This window comes from Eleginops maclovinus, chromosome 8, assembly GCF_036324505.1.
Source record: "Eleginops maclovinus isolate JMC-PN-2008 ecotype Puerto Natales chromosome 8, JC_Emac_rtc_rv5, whole genome shotgun sequence".
Classification (NCBI taxonomy): domain Eukaryota; kingdom Metazoa; phylum Chordata; class Actinopteri; order Perciformes; family Eleginopidae; genus Eleginops; species Eleginops maclovinus.
Window position 1 is genome coordinate 12,545,518 of NC_086356.1, and position 17,693 is coordinate 12,563,210.

Genomic DNA, 17,693 nt, shown 5'->3' on the forward strand with positions numbered 1-17,693 from the left:
TTGTAAAAACAAATTTCTGGAATTATTTTATATTCCTCTTACCCAGAACAAATCCGCCCACGTGTCTCTTGTTTTCAGAGCACTGTCTTCACACCTTTCTGTTTCCTTATCAGTGCCTTTTGACCCACAACGATCCAACTATTTAATCACAAAATCAATACTCACTGCAAAGACAGCAATCTTAACCAACACGTTATGTGGGTCCAAGCATTCAGGTGAACAAATAGCCTATTTTGTCCCCTCTCACTGTATCTGTGACATGGCGTGTGTGATAAGGAGGCACTGATAGAGGTACGGAGAGATACTTGAGCAGAGAGTTGCACACAAAAGGTATACTCATAAATGTTTATAGCTCACCATTAAACTTTGCTTAGATGTTGAATGTGTCACTCACTGATAGCAGAGCCTGTCAGCTGATTTATGGTCATCTGTGAAATTGCCATAGTGACGCCTGGAGAGGATGACTAACCAACTCAGGTAGGGTCAACAAGCTCAGACAGTCAGATAAGAGAGAGTGAGGCAGAGACAGACACAGAGAGAGAGACAGAGAGAAAGAGAGCCCTTGGGATGGATGAGAAGAATGAGGGTCACTCCACGTAAACATGATAGACATCTCTTGATCTGCCCCGAAGACACAAGACCAGACGCAAACTATTTCATCTGATTGTTCTGTTGTTTGTCTGAGGATTTCTATCAGTAAAAAACATACATTTATTTTGAACATGCTCAAATTAATTCTATTGTCTTTCTACGAGTATGTCTTATCTATCTATGTGAAGTGTGTTTTAGTATCTCCTTGCAAGCGACAAAAGTACTAGTGTTGCCTTTATCAAGCGTGATATCATTACACAGAGTGTGTCCATCTTTTGCTTTCTATCTCCCTCCCAGTTGAGAAATCAGGCCTCAACAACATTTGTCTCAATCAGCTGCCACTGTTTCCATTTGGCCTGTATACCCATTCAATATTGAAACCAGCAGCTTCTAGCTCAGACATTAAGCTTACACACACACACACACACACACACACACACACACACACACACACACACACACACACACACACACACACACACACACACACACACACACACACACACACACACACACACACACACACACACACACACACACACACACACACACACACACACACACACACACACACACACACACACAGTAGCAGCAGCACACCAGCATGTCTTGCATCCACACATCCCACCATAATGCCATTTAGAATAATAGCACTGTGAGCAAATAGCAGTTAACTGTGTTAACGTCTGAATCTGGCCCGCCATGCCTATGCGAGCATCTGTCATCTTTATCAATAAGCAGAAGGTCTGACATGAATCCAATTTGCTCCTCGAAAACCTCTTGTCCCTATGTCATCTACATTCATACGCAAACATGTGCAGTCACTCACAATAACGTCACAGGTGCTTGTGCTGTCCTCTGACCTCAGAAGTGTGTGTATTTGCCGAGATAGACTTCCTCTTCTCCCGATTAAGGCACCCCGTGCCCCCGGCTGAACCCTGACTATCAAAAACAACGCTAATTTTTGGGGACGTATCTTTGATTTTTTTGGGGGGAGGTTGTAGCTTTTAAGTGTGGTGGAGCCGGGCGTTCCTCCTAACACTGACCTCCTGACCTCCTTGACCTGTGGGGTGGCTTGGACAAAGGAAGCCTTTCCCTTTTAATTTTGCCCAGGGAGCGTTATATGGGACCTGACCCTGTGCTCCTCTTAACCTTTTGGACCTCCGGCCTGTTGTCCGTGATTTAGAGCAAATTTCATTACATGCATTCTCCGGATGAGACTGTTGGCTAAGAGGATGTGGCACTGCAACAACTCAGCATGATTAAAATGTCAGGTAGGGCAGACGGCGGAGATGACATGTGAAAAGAAAAGCATATGTTGTTGATATATTGTTGATACATGCAAACTCTTCACATGATTGCTCTATACACAGATTCATTCACGTGGGCTCTATTAAAACACCAACAAAATTCAGGTATTCAATTCAGAGAAAACTGCAGGGGGTTTGACTATTTAACAATACCGGAGATTCAATTACATCTGCCAAACACCCATTCATCTTGTGGGAAATATGTGTAATGTGAGCTCTTGCTCTTTCACACACTCGGCGTGATAGCCATCGTACTCTCTGCAAACAACCCAGCTCAGGATCTTGTGAAGCTGTACAAGCAGAACAGAATGCCAACACCATAGGGGACAAAAGATGAGTGAGCAGCGTCAGAAAGGAAAGACTCTTGAGAGTAGCTGCCATGATAGGCGCCTGGGCCTGTGTGCTGTCTACCTGTCTCTCTTCCTAACTGCCATGTTCTTGTCCTTGTTGACACCCTGTCAGCCCCACCTAGCCAGGACCCTATGGGTAGCAGGCGGGCGGCTGAGGTGGAGGTACACAAAGAAGGCAGGCTGAATGGGGCTGGCTGGGCTGGGCTCTAATGGAGCCAGCCTTCCAGACGCAGACAATGGCAGGGCCCGAGGCCGGGTCCTGAAACCTGAAGCCCCGGCCTGGTATTTTAAGAGGCCTGAGTGGCTCTGGAGCCAGTTGTCAATCAATAGGTGCACACAATCAGGCAAAAACAAGACTTGGAAGGGTGGAAAAAGAGTTGAGACGATGACAGAGGACAGAAAATATTGACAGATATTCTTTTTTCTCTTTTTCAGTGAGGCAATCTTAAGATTCACCTTTGAGTACTTTCAAACAAAAACACACAGCACAAAATACGCACACACATACACTGCTACCTTTTTCAGGCCAAGGTTGCTGCTTACAGACTGAAGTCTTCATTGTCTAAAGTGCCTGGAGAAGGGGTGGGGTGGGGCAGCCGTGTGTGTGTGTGTATGCAGGGGGTTCATCAATACACGATGTAATGCTTTCACCATTCCAGGCTCGATGTGTGTTTTTGTGTGTGTGTACACATACCAGAGACAGCAACTGCAGCAGAACTGGGCTCCCTCCTCCTTTCACAAACACTTGCATCATTTTGTCAGGAAGGAAAAGGCCTGTCTCCTTTTCTCTCCTCTTCTCTGACACCTCGCAGACATCTGAGGGAAAGCAAAGAGTTTGATGATGCCGCCCATGAAAGCCAGGAACTGTCTCCATGGAATGGCAGACCATAATAACCTATTACTTCCATGTGTCAGGGTGGTGAATGAAGACTTCTATGTTTCCTAATCTCCCTCCCGTATATTGTTTGCTTCTCCCGTACTTCTCACTTTCTCTCTGTAGATCAGTGTGTTGTCCCGCCTGTCCACCAGTTGACCCCATTGTGCCCCCCATGCATGTTGTGTCTCTTAAATTCAGTAAGTGGAATGGATCCCTTCAGTGTTTTTGTTGTTGTAGCCTGCCTTTCTACATGTCTTACCCATGCCTTGGCACCATGCAGCCTCACTACAATAGGGATGCCTAATGGGATACTTTCCTTCCCATTGTTTCCCCAAATATTACGATAAGTATAACAATTACTTGTCCAAAAAACTATTTTTATTAAGCTGTTTTTATCGAATGCATTATTAAAATCTTGATTCTTGATTAATTGAAGTAAATAGGGGTTACTCTTCCTAGCTGGTGCAGTGTAAACCAAGTATGATTTACCTAGTCATATGCTCCCAACTTCCTCACTAGTATTTTTTTGGGAAATTAAGGTTTTAAGCAAAAATGCATGTATTTGGGAAGTAATGAGCACAAGCCCAGATCAATAAGACTTGGATTGTAAAGCAAAGGGTGTTTCAAAATGCGTAAATAGATGTTTTAGTCTTAATATTATCTAATATAGACGCCATTTTTATCAAGAGTTTTTCTTTCTCTAAGTTCTTTATTTAATTTGCAGACAACATTTCTTTACAAATTGGAAGTAACATGGGGTAAGTAATTGATATACAAATTGTTCCTTTGGGAGAAAGCATTTCTTCAAGGTTGCTAAAATAAGCACCATCAAACTAGAAACACCCTTGAATTAAATGCAATTTGTTGTACAATATGTCCTTTCTAATGACGAGGTGTTGCTGAATTATCTGTTCAGCACATTATTTATATTGAAAAACTTGTTTAAAATATGTGTTATGTCACTGTCATTGTTAACACCCATGAAATGTCTGAACTCTTTTATTTGCCACTGCCAAAAGGTAAGAGTGTCTGTTTTTTTTTTGCAGAGTTCCCTCTCCTCAGAGAAGTCTTACTCTAGGTTCCCAGTGTTTCATTAAAAACATCTGTCAGAGATGCAGTGGTGCTTTAAAAACTGCATTTACTTCAAAGCCCCTTTTTATAAGGTGATACAGCACAAAATGTGTCATTTACATCAAAAAAGATGAAGCATCCACAAAAAACACGCCTTAAATGATATGTGTTTGCTACTTGTCAAACTGCTGTATCCTAAATACTATAATAACAACAACACTTACTTAAGTTGTCAAAGAGCTCAAGCTTTTCAACTAACTGAATATGCAAGCTATCAGGAGATTGGTCAAAATATTCTGTCAAGGGCCAAAGTCAGTTGAGTTGTGTGTCTGAGATTACAAACATTAGCCCTGACTAGAGTGTTGCAGCTCCCTCAGCCTGTGAGATGCAGATTAGAAGTGACCAGCGGTACCATCAGAGAGCGGCGCCTGCCTCGTGTTTGTCAGTGAAACATGCGTCCAGACACATCTGCAAGCAGTTGACTGGGCCTTTTCCTGCCGCTCTGTTCCTGAGAGGTCTGGAAGGTTGACACGCCGATGCTGACCTTATTGTGCCCCGCCTGTCACTTAACCTTCATGTTAGATGTCAGCTCCCCTGCCGCCAACATTCAATCGCCCCAACTCTGACACCAAGCACGACGCACGCACGCACAGTTTAAAGTTTTGACCTCGAACTTCGGGAAGAGAGGGGAAACAGCCACCGAGCCAAAAACCCATTTAAGTATTTCCATCTACTGTATGAAAAGCTAGAATTGGTTAGACCTATTCAGAGTAAAGTTTTGGGTTGGGTATAAATAGTTCACAAGACATATGATAGTTGCATGCGGAAAAAAGAAACTTGCTGGTGAAGTTGATTAATCACTTTAAAGATCACCTCTCCTTTAATACATATTTGGCAGCTACCCTACCATATGTCCATGACCTCTTAAATGACCACAACTCGTACAGATAAATCTGAACCCCTGAAAACAACCAATTTCTCACCCAAAGTGGTTATGATCCTCGGCTTTTGAAACAACACTGGTCCCCGTGATAAACTGTTTCAAAAAGTTTACATTTTCTTTGCCTCTGGAGCCCTCGAAACACAAGCTTGCGCTGTATAAATCTGTCAGGGCTGTGGAGTTGAGCGTATACAGAGTCTTGATTTACACATTCCAGATGGGAGATTACAGGACTATGGTGAAGCACTGGAGCATCACACACACTCTACTCCATCCACTTTCCTGCTACCCTTTGATGGAGATCCCTCTTGTCTTGGCGGTGAACATTATGAGCTTTCTAACAAACAAACAAAAGTGCCAACAAAATTTGGGCTTTTTGGGAGGTACTCTGCATATAATGAAACACATTTGTGCTATTTCAGTCAGACACTGTATCTGGAACAAATATGAGCTTGCAAGAAACAATTCCAGCACATAAAACCCTGAGCTTGTGTCAGATTGTGAATATATGAGGATTCCCTGTTGGTTCAGCACAATACGACATTGTTGATTATGTATTCAGACAATTCTCCACAGTGGTCTCCTGGGTGGACTTGCATTGTAACAATTTGCAAAAAACAAAAGACTTACACAGAGGAAGAGTGTGCATATTGAGACAATGCTCTTTGGGGAGATCTGTGTGTGTGTGTGTGTGTGTGTGTGTGTGTGTGTGTGTGTGTGTGTGTGTGTGTGTGTGTGTGTGTGTGTGTGTGTGTGTGTGTGTGTGTGTGTGTGTGTGTGTGTGTGTGTGTGTGTTCGTGTGCCGACGTCTGCAAGTGCTTATGTGGTGTAGGCAGCACACTTTCCTCCCTAAGGGCTAAGCCGGGGGTGCGTAAACAGTGATCCTCTGGTGCTGGGCGGAACAATTCAGTGTCAGGGAAAAGGTCAGCTATCACTGCTCAGCTCCATCAGGTCAGAGAAAAACACAGAAAGAGAAGGAAAGAGCATGCTAAAGTGGTGAGGGCCCGGAGAATATGTTTCCAATAGACCCTCGTCAGGCTGCGTTAGCATCTGCGTCCAACACGTGCACCGCAGGGATCATGACCCTCCACTTCCCCTTCCCTTGCTCTCCCCATTGGGCAGAGCTGGCCTGCAAGGTCACCAAAGAGCTGAATGGGGCAGAGTGAGGCACAATATATAAACTGACCCCCAGCAACCACCCTCCCCTAAATCCCCTTACACACCCCCTGGACATTTCCAGAGAGGAGAGGACCAGAGAGGTCCTACCCTATCCCTGCCAGGGTCAATGACAGCCTGCAAAATCACACCAGACCCTGAAGCATCCGGCTGTAGGGAGCAGCGCGAGCGAGCTCAGGGTGGAGCTAGTGCCTTTCCCCAAATGCCTGTTCATCTGTTAAGCAGGTTATAAAATGAAATAAAAGGCTAGGGCAAATATTGGACAAGAATACGCTATCACTGGAGGCATTTTGTTGCTCACACCGTAGCCAGTGGTACTGTCGGCCATGATCACTGTACACACAGGCCGAGCTTCTGAAACACAGACAGACCAAAGAGACCTTTATGCTGCCTTTACCTGCAGTAACACGACTCATGTGTGGCATTATAAGCCATAATAGAAAGTGATGGGCTAACAGAGAAGATAAAGATCATTTTTTTTAAATATCATGTTTTCGGTAGTGAAAGCATGGAGTAATACACAGCCGTACAAAGTAGTACACTTAATATTCACACCTGCAGTTTATAATTACATTTAATGAATGCTCTCAACCTACATCATAATACTGATTAAGGGTAAAGGTATCTTTCCATGTAATATTCAAGGCTTAAATGTATCTGGTCTCAACCCTTTACACAGAATGATAAATAAAAATCTGAACATTTATTACACGTATTTCCTTTATCTTATCTCAACAGGGCACAATGATTGAAAGGAAGAGCAGTAGACATGATGTTATGCTGTTATAACAGGACATTTTTTAAGGATGAGGAAGACATGAGTCAAACTATCCGAGAAACTAAGTTTTTTCAAAATGCTTCAGTTCATAAAATTGTTATGGCCATTTGTTCCGTTAGCCATTTTATTCCTCTCTCTGTATTTTCAGATGTTGTTTCAGCCTTTAGCAGTACTGCTTCAACATAACAAAGGCCCCAATCAATACAAAAAAATCACAATTTAGGTTGAGAAAAACACACATTCTTCCGCTTGACAGAGAAAAAATAATTATTAATTAGGAAGGAGCGCCTTATTTAATTAGCCCTTTCGTTAAGGGAATGAGTGCAGAGAACCTCTGATCGAAATGCGTGGTTGTGTTTTCCAATGCATGACCATGAAAAAAAACAGGAGGGGGCCGGAGGAGGGGAAGAGGAAAAGGAGAAAGGAAAAAAATCCCTGGCTAATTTAAATACAGTCTTATTAGTCTAATGACCAGAGTCTGTGATCACTACTCATCACCATTAATGCCACGACTCTCCCCTGCTCTGATTGCCCAAGGCTTAGCTTTTTCCCCTTAGCCTACATTCGGTCGGGGAACCAACGCGTTTTCCCTTCCGCTACACATGAAATGTGACATGAGGACACTAATGTATGTGGAAAAGGGACGGAAAGCAGGGATGTGAGACACTCGGCACTCCTCCTTTCGCGGTTAATGATATGACGTGCTGCACGGAAACCAAAAACTCCTTTTAAAAGCCATCAGCTCTGAGGCATGTTTCTATTAAGAACACTCCTAAATGTTATAATAGGTGGCCCTAACGAGCTTTGGCCTCGCTCTCCTATCTGCCTTCCTCAACTACCATATTGGCTGCACGCTGATGCTTATCAAAATGATGAATGCAGCATTAACTTCAAATGAGTTGGAAGATTGGGAAAAGGGGGAAAAGTCGTGTTTATCACTGCATGAATTGTTTCTGTTTTCTGCTCCACATTGCACAAAGACTGCTTATTATTTCAACCACATGTTTTCAGATATAAGCAATCATGTAATACGAATATAATATACAAACAACAGGCTAGCTTTATGTGAATGCTTTGCTAAATTGAGGGAAAAAATCATTTTAGTGAAAGCAAAATGCACAGAGAAAAGAGAAACAATGGTCATTAGTTTGTAAAAGGAAGAAGCTGGCTTGAAAAACACATTTGTAGAATATATATATTCATTTAGATACATCCAATTTCTGAATGCTGTCCCTTCTTTGACCCACACACACACACACACACACACACACACACACACACACACACACACACACACACACACACACACACACACACACACACACACACACACACACACACACACACACACACACACACACACACACACACACACACACACACACACACACACACACACTAGGTTATCTACTGCATTTCCACTTATCATACATAGGCTACAAATGGTATACTATCATTTCTGAAAACATCCACTAATGGTCTCAATAGTACTGAATGCTTAGCCTTTTGTTATTGTATCCTATTTTTTTTCATTTACACTACTCTAATATCATGGATTGAATTGTTCATGGTATATTTTTATTATGAGCGAATGCCTCGCCAACAGTTTTATAACTCTTGTACAGCCAATATGAAAGAGGTGTTTTCAAGGGCAAAACCCCAATGAAAGAAAACCTTGGTCATTATTATAACAACAAATGAGGTCTGAAGTCATTTTAAGCCATGGAATAAAAGTCATGTCCCTATAATGAATGCAAACATGTCACTCGCTATATCAGCACCACATGACAAAACAAGCAGGCCACCAAACATTAGGTGAAAACATGAAAGTCACACGTCTAATGCCCTGCATCACCAGGCGTGATTCCACTCTGCCAGACAAAGTGGCACAGCTGGCAGAGAAAAGAGCAAGCAGAAAGCAGGCAGCGTGTTAAATGACCTGGGGATGTGAATAACCTTGGTGACTGGGGAAGGCCAGCACTAATTAACGCCATGCAGCCATGTTTGCTGTCGGGGCATCATCACAGGGCCACAGTCCTTGGAATCTCCCCCATGGATGTCCTCGTCACTCTCCTCCTACTACCCCAATCAAGACCCTCATGGGGACAGTTCACCCCCTCTCACGCCAGCCTCGACCCCGTGCATGATAATGAGGGGGATGTTTGGGAGAGGAAAAGACGGACCCAAAACTGTGTCAGTCAAATGCTATCCTGCTAACACCTTATCATCATTACTGTCACCTCACTTTACTACCACTCCATCGATGATTCAGCATTCTACTTTTTTGAATACACATCTTGAGAACCAGTACTGTGAAGCTACACTGTTCATTCTATTTAGTATAAAGTATATTTACATGTTCAGGCATTATAAATTGTAATTTCAACAGTAGGACAGATGCTTTGACTTCTTAAGCATAACGAGTGGATGGCTAATTTCTCCTCAGCATGAGTGTTGGAAGTGAGAACAGCACTTACAGCCAAACATGTCTGTCAATCATTAATTGGGACTCTGACATCCTGCCTCGAAATTGTTGCCATACTATCACAGTATCAACACTCTGCATCCTTTTGCACATGGTTTAGCATTCTCACCAGAGCACTATGGAAATAATATTCATCGCTGGCAATTTATGGATTCATTTATCACCCACATCTTATTTGCTTCTCTTAATCGACCCTGGGGGTCTAGCTATGGCCTTGGCTGGCCACCAGTGCTGGAGCTTTATTTCTCTTCACACAGGCCTAGTGTTAACGCCGCTGGCCAAGTTCACAGATTTGACTGACTGTGGACTTAATGCCGCTTGCCTTGTTTTCAGCACTTGTCCCTCCAGATTTGCCACCCTGGCTGCACAATTTCCTCCAATTCTAATTATTCATCAGCTCGTTATGCTTGTGCCTGGGCGCCTCCCCTAATTAGAGGCGACGCAGGGTTTGGTCCCAGGCTAGCCTCGAGTGAGGGAACCAGTTCAGAACCAGTCCACAGCGTGCGCTCATGGAGGACTGGGTAACTGCCAGCGTCTCCAAGTGCACGGGGGAGAGGAAGGGCCTATCTTGACAGTGTGATGTGACATGACTTCACACAGTCTCCCCCACATACACATTAATCATTCTGCTATGTCCCATATCTATTAGCATAACCTCTAGATATTTATCAGAACCCTGGAACAATGGATTTTTTTCCCTCAGTGGTGTGATGTATTGCCAGTGTAGTGTGAATGTTTTTGTTGATTTGATATGATGCCGTGAAGCTGAGATGGCGATGTGGGGCTTCTGAGAACAGTGTCACCGGGCAGGGTAGAAGAGCGTGAATTATTAAATCATTGTTTCCTAATTAACATCAGGCCTTAGACACAAAATAGCCTCTAGAGCTGAAAACCATTGAAATGTCCCACTATTATTAAAATGCATAATTCCGGAAGACAGGAAACAAACAATGGCCTCCCGTTCAGAGAGTAGCGACACATACTCCCATCACTGTCATTATCAATTTGTACAAAAGGAACCATAGCAACAGTATCTGATAGTCATTGGGAAAGTAATATCTCTTGGTCTCAAGAAGGATTACAGTGCTATACATTAATGCACAAGCAGGGCGGCAGAGAGGGTTAACTTGTTAACATTATCCTACAGTTACTGAACCTCAAGACCTTTTCAGCTACAGATGTGTTATGCAGGCTCATAATGGCCCTTTGGGACAGCACATTTGACTTTAAGCAAAGAGGTTAGCAACTGATATTGCTGGCATCTGATTGTCCAGTTAATACAGCCCATCCTCAATACTACGCTATAAATAAAAAATGGTATTGTCACTCTTGTATTGTTCTCTTAAAGGCCAGCTGCAAAAGGAACCAACATTAAAACATGTTATAATCATGGCTGAATTGGTTGTTAAATCATAATTAGTTTAAAACTAAATATCAAAAGGTATTTCTTGGAATATTTGGAAACCCTAAAAATAGGATAAATGATGACATCTGTAATAATGTCCTTCTGGTGGCCTGAGGTGTCATGTGTTCACATGTCTGTGTGTGTGTTTTCACATTAGCAGATGTGCTACCACTGTTAAGTTTGGTTCTCCATCTTTTTCTCACCTTTTCCTCCTCCCGTCCTTTCTTCCCACATCATGTCAGCTCCCTCTGACCTCAAGTCAGGGAGGTCGGGTTGACTGAATGGACAAATCTGCGCTGGACCCAAGTAAACACAAACAAGAGCATATTGTTACAAAGGTGTACATGACACACGCCTGACAAAAACTAAAGCACATTTATTCACCTTCTCATACAAAACGTGCGCCGCTTAAACACGAGCTCCTACATACATGAACAAAGTAGTGCTAATTAAAGCCCTCAGTGTGAGCAGAGAAATATGTAATCCTGACATTTAGTTAAGGGAGATTTGGGGAGACGAGGAGAAATTCTAGCGCTCGGCTTGAGCTGGGCCTGGGGCAAGCTGGCAGACAAAAGGACAGCGGCAGGCAGCAAGACTGGGACAGGGAGCGGCGGAAAGGTCATCTCCGTGAAAAGGCTAACGTGTCAGTGCTTTTGTTCCTGGCCCTCGGAACATATGTTTGGCCCTCCTCCACGGCTGCCCCTGCTATCAGGATGAAATCTAACCCCCAGCCCCCAAATGCAAGAACAGAACACACACTCACTCACACAAACACACAAGCGCAATCACATGGTGGACAGTGGTTGTGTTACTATAACACAGTTGTTTAGGATAAATGGATAAGAGTTGAGTTGAAGGTGTTGTCTTACCACTCTCAGTTTCGGAAAGCCACACCAATCAGGAACACCTGTCTGCTTCTGTACAAGGAAATCAAGATAAGAGGTGACAAAAGAGAAGAAATGAACAAGTGTGTTAGAGACCGAAAAATGGGTTAAGGCTGTTCAAACACACATGCACAGATAAAGAAATGAGTAATGACCAAGAAATGATGCAAAACTTTGTCCTACTTAGAGTAAATTGATCAATAGATTGATAGATTTGTGGAAATGTAGTATTCCATTTAACTGTAGACAGTTAAATGTGAAGCCAGTAGGTTGATAACAGAAAGACTTGAAGCAGCAGGGAACAGCTAGCTTGGTCCCAAGGTTTATTATCTCTCCCCAGAAACTAAGAAGTGATTTTAAAAAGTCTAATGGATTTGGGTAAGTATTCTAAAGCACACTAATAAAACCCAAGTGTAAAAAAGACTATTTAATGTTTTTAAGTATCATTTACGGCATAAAATCTGTATGCAGTAAACCTTTGAACATGGTCATTAGGCATTGATTTTGCCTAAAAATGAAGTCATTTGTTCAAAGCAATGCTATTAATTGGAAGATATAAAACCAGAATGTTATTCTTCCAGGAGAATTTAAAGTAAAGATGTTTAGTGTATAATGCTTCCTGAACCTGTCAGGAAAGCCTGTCTCATCCTTGGATGCCTGAGGACTTTTTTTTCCTAAACATGTATCACCAGGCTTTTCATGACAAATACAGAGAATGGTGAAATATAAAAAAACATGGCCATTTGCTAACATTAGCGGGACATAATGTAACTATATAAAAATACCCCACGTAGTGCCTTACAGATTAGTATACAGGCTGCTGCGCTATTACTGTAAATTCCCCATTGTGTTTGCTTGCTTTGATGAAAGATGACTTCACTTCCGGTGAGGGAAGTGAAGTCATCTAAAAAAAAAAAATTAAGTTGGTAATTACACTGTTTTACCAATTCATGCCAGGTCTTTGTCAAAAAGTGTTTAAACGTGAATTCCTTCTCCCTTTTTAAGTCTTGCTTTCATCACCTCCCTCTTCCTCCCATTTCCACTGCTAGGATTTTATGCTGCAGGGCTTCTTCACAAAATAAGCCATGTAGCATGTGTGATCCTGTGTCATTAAATTAGCCGTTTTGGTGTTGGAGTTATGTTGGTATCAATCTAACAAAGACTGCGCTGCACACCAACCACACATTGAGAAGTTGTGCAACATTTATAATGAAATAAGTGGTGACATAGGAAGATTGATGAATCCACAACTTTCACACAGAGTCTGGACAATTCTGTCCAGCTTTGGCATCAACTTTTGATGAGGCCTGTTAGGGTGGAACTGTTAATAGGGTGATGGTAGGAGGGATGAGGGTCTGGCTGGAGGATGGTGGGTTTAGGTGATAAGGTCATTGTGATGCTTTACATACAACAAACATGATGATAAGGCCTGTATTATCCTGAATACAAACTTAAAGATGACATCTAGCTTAACTTAAAGGATCACAAAGGATTTCTGTTTATTTTTCGTCTGTCAACAATGGGGAATCTGCTCTCCAAGTCAGAACCAGAACTAGCAAAAAGCAATCATGTTGTTTAAACACTGTGAACATTATAACACATTAAGTGGTCTGCACATTCTGAGTGTAAGAAGATGCAACCCAACCTTTGTGACAGCAAACTGATGTACTTATCCTAAACAGGCTTTCATTGGACCTCACCGATCTTCTGTAATCTTCTTACCCTCCCAACACAGCAGCCTCTAACCCCATCCACCCTTCAAACAAGCTGTCGGGGTGCATCAAGAAGTGGACCCAAATGACACGTTTGTATCTGTGTATGTATGTGTATGGTAGATGGATGAAAGGTACTCTAGGAGGTCACTCTCATTAGGGAGGGCCACTGTCGCTTCAAGATTATAAATAGTCTCCAGAGTCAACCCACCGCTCAACTCCTATCTGTGGTTCTGCCTCAGTAAGATACACACAACCCCCTCGCTGCTCCTTTCTTTGTCATGTTGCCCCTTCACACCCATTGCATGTGCCAAGTATGATGACCTACATTTGCATAAAGTCTCTGTTGGCAGATTGGACTGGTCAACATAGCCTGGTGGTCAACAAACACACCTGTCAGAAGAGATTATAATAGAAGGAGGATTAATTGTTAAAGAAGTGCTTGTGATTACAGACAGGTCTGACGTTTGCTCTTGAATGTGTTGTTTTTCAGTATGTTTCGTTGTGTACATGTGTGTGTTTGTTTGTGTGGATATGTGTGCTTTTCTATTTTGCGTGTCTAAGACCTCGCCTTTGGTGCCATCTGGGTCTTTTCCCTCACAAATCGAGAAAAATCAGAGTGCTGAAAGGAAAAACAACACTGGAAAAAGGAATAAATAAATAAATGATGGTGTGGGAACAGAGTGCAAATGCAAACGGCAGGCTGTGATTTTAACGGGAGGACAAGAAGAGAGAAAGAAAGTGATTAGGCAACAGAAGCGCTGGTGATAGGCCTCTCCTCACAGTCTCTGTGGACCCTGGAGATGAGCCTGAGAGGGGGTAGACAGCCAACATGGCAACCTTTCAACCCACATCAGGCTGTCACTGACTGTGATGCCCACCCAAGAGACCACAGTGTGCTCTCTCTGAGAGGGAACAAACTCATAAAAGCTATTATTGCACAAATGGTTTGTGCTCTTTCCTACTCAAAAGCTGTCAGTGACAGAATTGAGCATTTGGTGGCAACTAAGGAGAAAAAATTTAGAAAGGCGAAAAGAGGAAAAATCATGGTGGTTCCAGAAAGAGGCAGCAAATGTTCAAGTTCACGTCCATTCAGACTCAACTTGACCTAATCATTTTACACCACTGTCATAGTGTGTGTGTTCATTTGTTTGTGTATCCATATGAAAAGCTGAGTATTGATTGCTTTAGGTGACCAAGACTGTGCATATAATCCTGGGGAAATAATTCTCAGGACATGCTGCTGCTTTAGTGCTGACCAAAGGAGCTGTCTCACAATCAGGGCGTGAAATGCTAAAGAGCTTCAAGCCACCGCGCCTGCATGGTGTTTTCTCCCCACAACTGTTCATTTGACATTTAGTAAATCATTACTGCACTCGTGCCCTGCAGGAACACTCATACAAACACACTCTATATTAATGTACCATACATGGTCACAAAAAACACTCTCACACACGCACCATTGGTGATAACTGTTTATTAACAAGCTAGGTGACCTGATTTCTTCCTGTTGCTAAAATGATGACACATCTGTTCAGAGGTGTGTGATTAAAGTCCCGGAGCATGCTTTTATTCATCTCAGGCAGCATGAAAACATTTTTGGCATTGTAAGAGTCTGTACACCACAAATACGTTGAAACTTTTTACAAGGATGTTGTACAAAGACAATGCGCAGAGCAAGTAATGCAGTATCGGTGGGAAGGAAGGTGGAGGATCAAACAAGCAAGGAGTTGTTTTTACTTTTATTTGTCATGACATGTGACTCAGTCATGTGACAATGTGTCCCTTAACTAATCATGATAAGAGACATCCTGCAATGCCATGATATTTCCTAGCAACTGGATACTTCATTTTATAAATCATTATAATATTACAATGTTTATCAATTAATATAAAGAAACTCTTACTGTAATTGTATGTAATTGCTTTTAAAGGCAGGTAACATACCAGCCATTCAAGTTTACAAAATCCCATAAAAGTGTTTTATAAAGACGTCACATAATGGTTGAACTTCTGTTGGACTGCACGTGGCATCAGGACCTGTGTAGATAGGCAGGCCCTGACAGGCTTTCACACATTGCGGATGTGTGCTAAACTTCCTCCTAGCTCTCTAATCATTGCTGGGCTGGGGGGATAAAAGATGATAAAAACCCAAGCAATATGATGGCCACACATCTGTCTGCTCGCTTCTGATCTCCTCCCATCCACACCCTGTCAACAGCTGATGGACCGTTGACAGCAGAACATTTTGAGAGATTGACAGGTGACCAAAAGGACTTTCTCACATTTAAGATGCCTATTTGAGTCTGCCATTTACATTTGAGTATACAAGATTGGAATACTAAAAGCATATGTTCCATTCTAAACTATAGTATAATGAAACACAGAAAATGTTTTCCCACTATTCCCATTGACATTATAGTGGGATGGATTTAAAAACATATTGTATTATTTTACTTTGTTTGCAGTTAAGAGAGTCCTTTCAAACTAGAAAATCCTTCACTGGGCAGCAGCAGATACCTTTTTGGAAGCCTTAGGAAGAAACTTTAGGAACCTAACTGGGCAAGCCATACCCAGCTTTCTTAAGGTTTCAATGGGCTAAACATACTTTGACCTACTTTTTAACGACAGCATGCTTACCTGCTCACAATGTTAAGGCTGCTGTCAAATGCAGATATTTGGAAGGTATACTGTTCAAAAACTATCCAAAGTAAATGTGTTAACATGCAATACGTTTTGGGACAAAAGTATGTGACAAATTGAAATTTGGATCACCAAAGTTGTTAAGACTTTTCACTGGGGCCCGTAGATCTCAGACCAAATGCCATTGCAATCCATTGAATAGTTATAGACATATACTTTAAAAATGATATATTGGTAGCACTAGATGAAAAAACACAGCTATTTAATTCCAGACCCAAGTGATGAAATGATCAATACTGCTGAGGCGACCTCTAGCTCAGGCAAATAGTCCCACAAATACTGACATATGTAGGAACCCATATCAATGAAAGCTTTTGCTGTCAACAATCACATTCGCCTCACCTAGGTTGGCCTTTGTTTGAACAATATGAATGTAATGTCCTCATACCACCAGATTCTCATTTACTCATATCGTCCATCTTATCATCTTCTAAAGTAGGCTCTACCCTCAATTTATCAGCAGCACTCTCTTAATTGCTGCAATACAGATCACCACCCTCTTACTTAATTAATGCAAATGGAGCAAGCAGGCATTAAGTCCTGCAAATAATCTTCTGCTTTTGTCATTATATTTCTTTATACAAGTGCTTTAAACCCATTGTCTGTGTAATTAGCTAATAAAGAGCTCCTAATGTCTTGTCTCGCTCTAACGATGCACATCCTCCTTTTAATCCATAAGCTCTTAAGGCAGCCATAGCTGTCTTATTCATGTCAGGCCAACAATGAAACCAGTAAAGGAAACAAAAGCAGCCTTTTAAGTCCACACACACACACACGCACACACACACACACACACACACACACACACACAAACACACTTCAATATCAAGGAGTGAAGAGACGAAAACATTGAGTGTGTGTGTATAAGAGCCTTATCCACCATCAATTAAAGATGGAGATAAGAATCAAGACATTTTAATGTTGGCCTTGAGAGGCTTGAGTGGCCTGAAATGTTGAATCAATAACATAAAGAAACATAACATATTCTCCTTTTGAGTATTTCTTTTGAAAGGCAAAATACGATATGAAGAGGGTTTGACGCAGCACAAAGTGTGTGATGTGGTGATCTTAATTATATATGCAAATGACTTCTTTCATTTTATTGAGATATCAAAAAACAAGACAATTACACATGGTCCTGTGCAGGCTCTTACATATTCTTTATGCACTGGCCTTTTTTGCCTTGCAGCACTTTAATGCTTAACCTGAATGCAGTCCCGAAGGATGTGATACATTCAAACTCGGTAACGACACTGCCTACCTTGACGACAGCCCCCATATACTGCCCTTACACCTCATCATCACTTTGGCTCAGAGAGAAACCCTGAGATGATGCCGACAGCAGGCAAGCTGCCCACCGTCTTCTCAAGTCAACTTATTATTTCTGGGTTTCCTTTCAGCCTGTCCAACA

The 17,693-nt window shown here is 42.1% G+C and overlaps 1 long non-coding RNA gene across 1 annotated transcript in view; it reads right to left on the reverse strand.

Moving 5' to 3' along the window:
• The window catches only part of LOC134868292 (uncharacterized), a 30,543-nt gene extending 18,643 nt beyond the window's left edge, over positions 1-11,900 (reverse strand). Inside the window, exons 1-3 of the long non-coding RNA XR_010166270.1 lie at positions 11,853-11,900; positions 11,187-11,279; positions 2,946-3,067 (exon numbers count right to left, since the gene is read on the reverse strand). This is a non-coding gene — a long non-coding RNA (uncharacterized LOC134868292). The remainder of the gene's footprint in view (positions 1-2,945; positions 3,068-11,186; positions 11,280-11,852) is intronic.
• Positions 11,901-17,693: the final 5,793 nt, after the last annotated feature.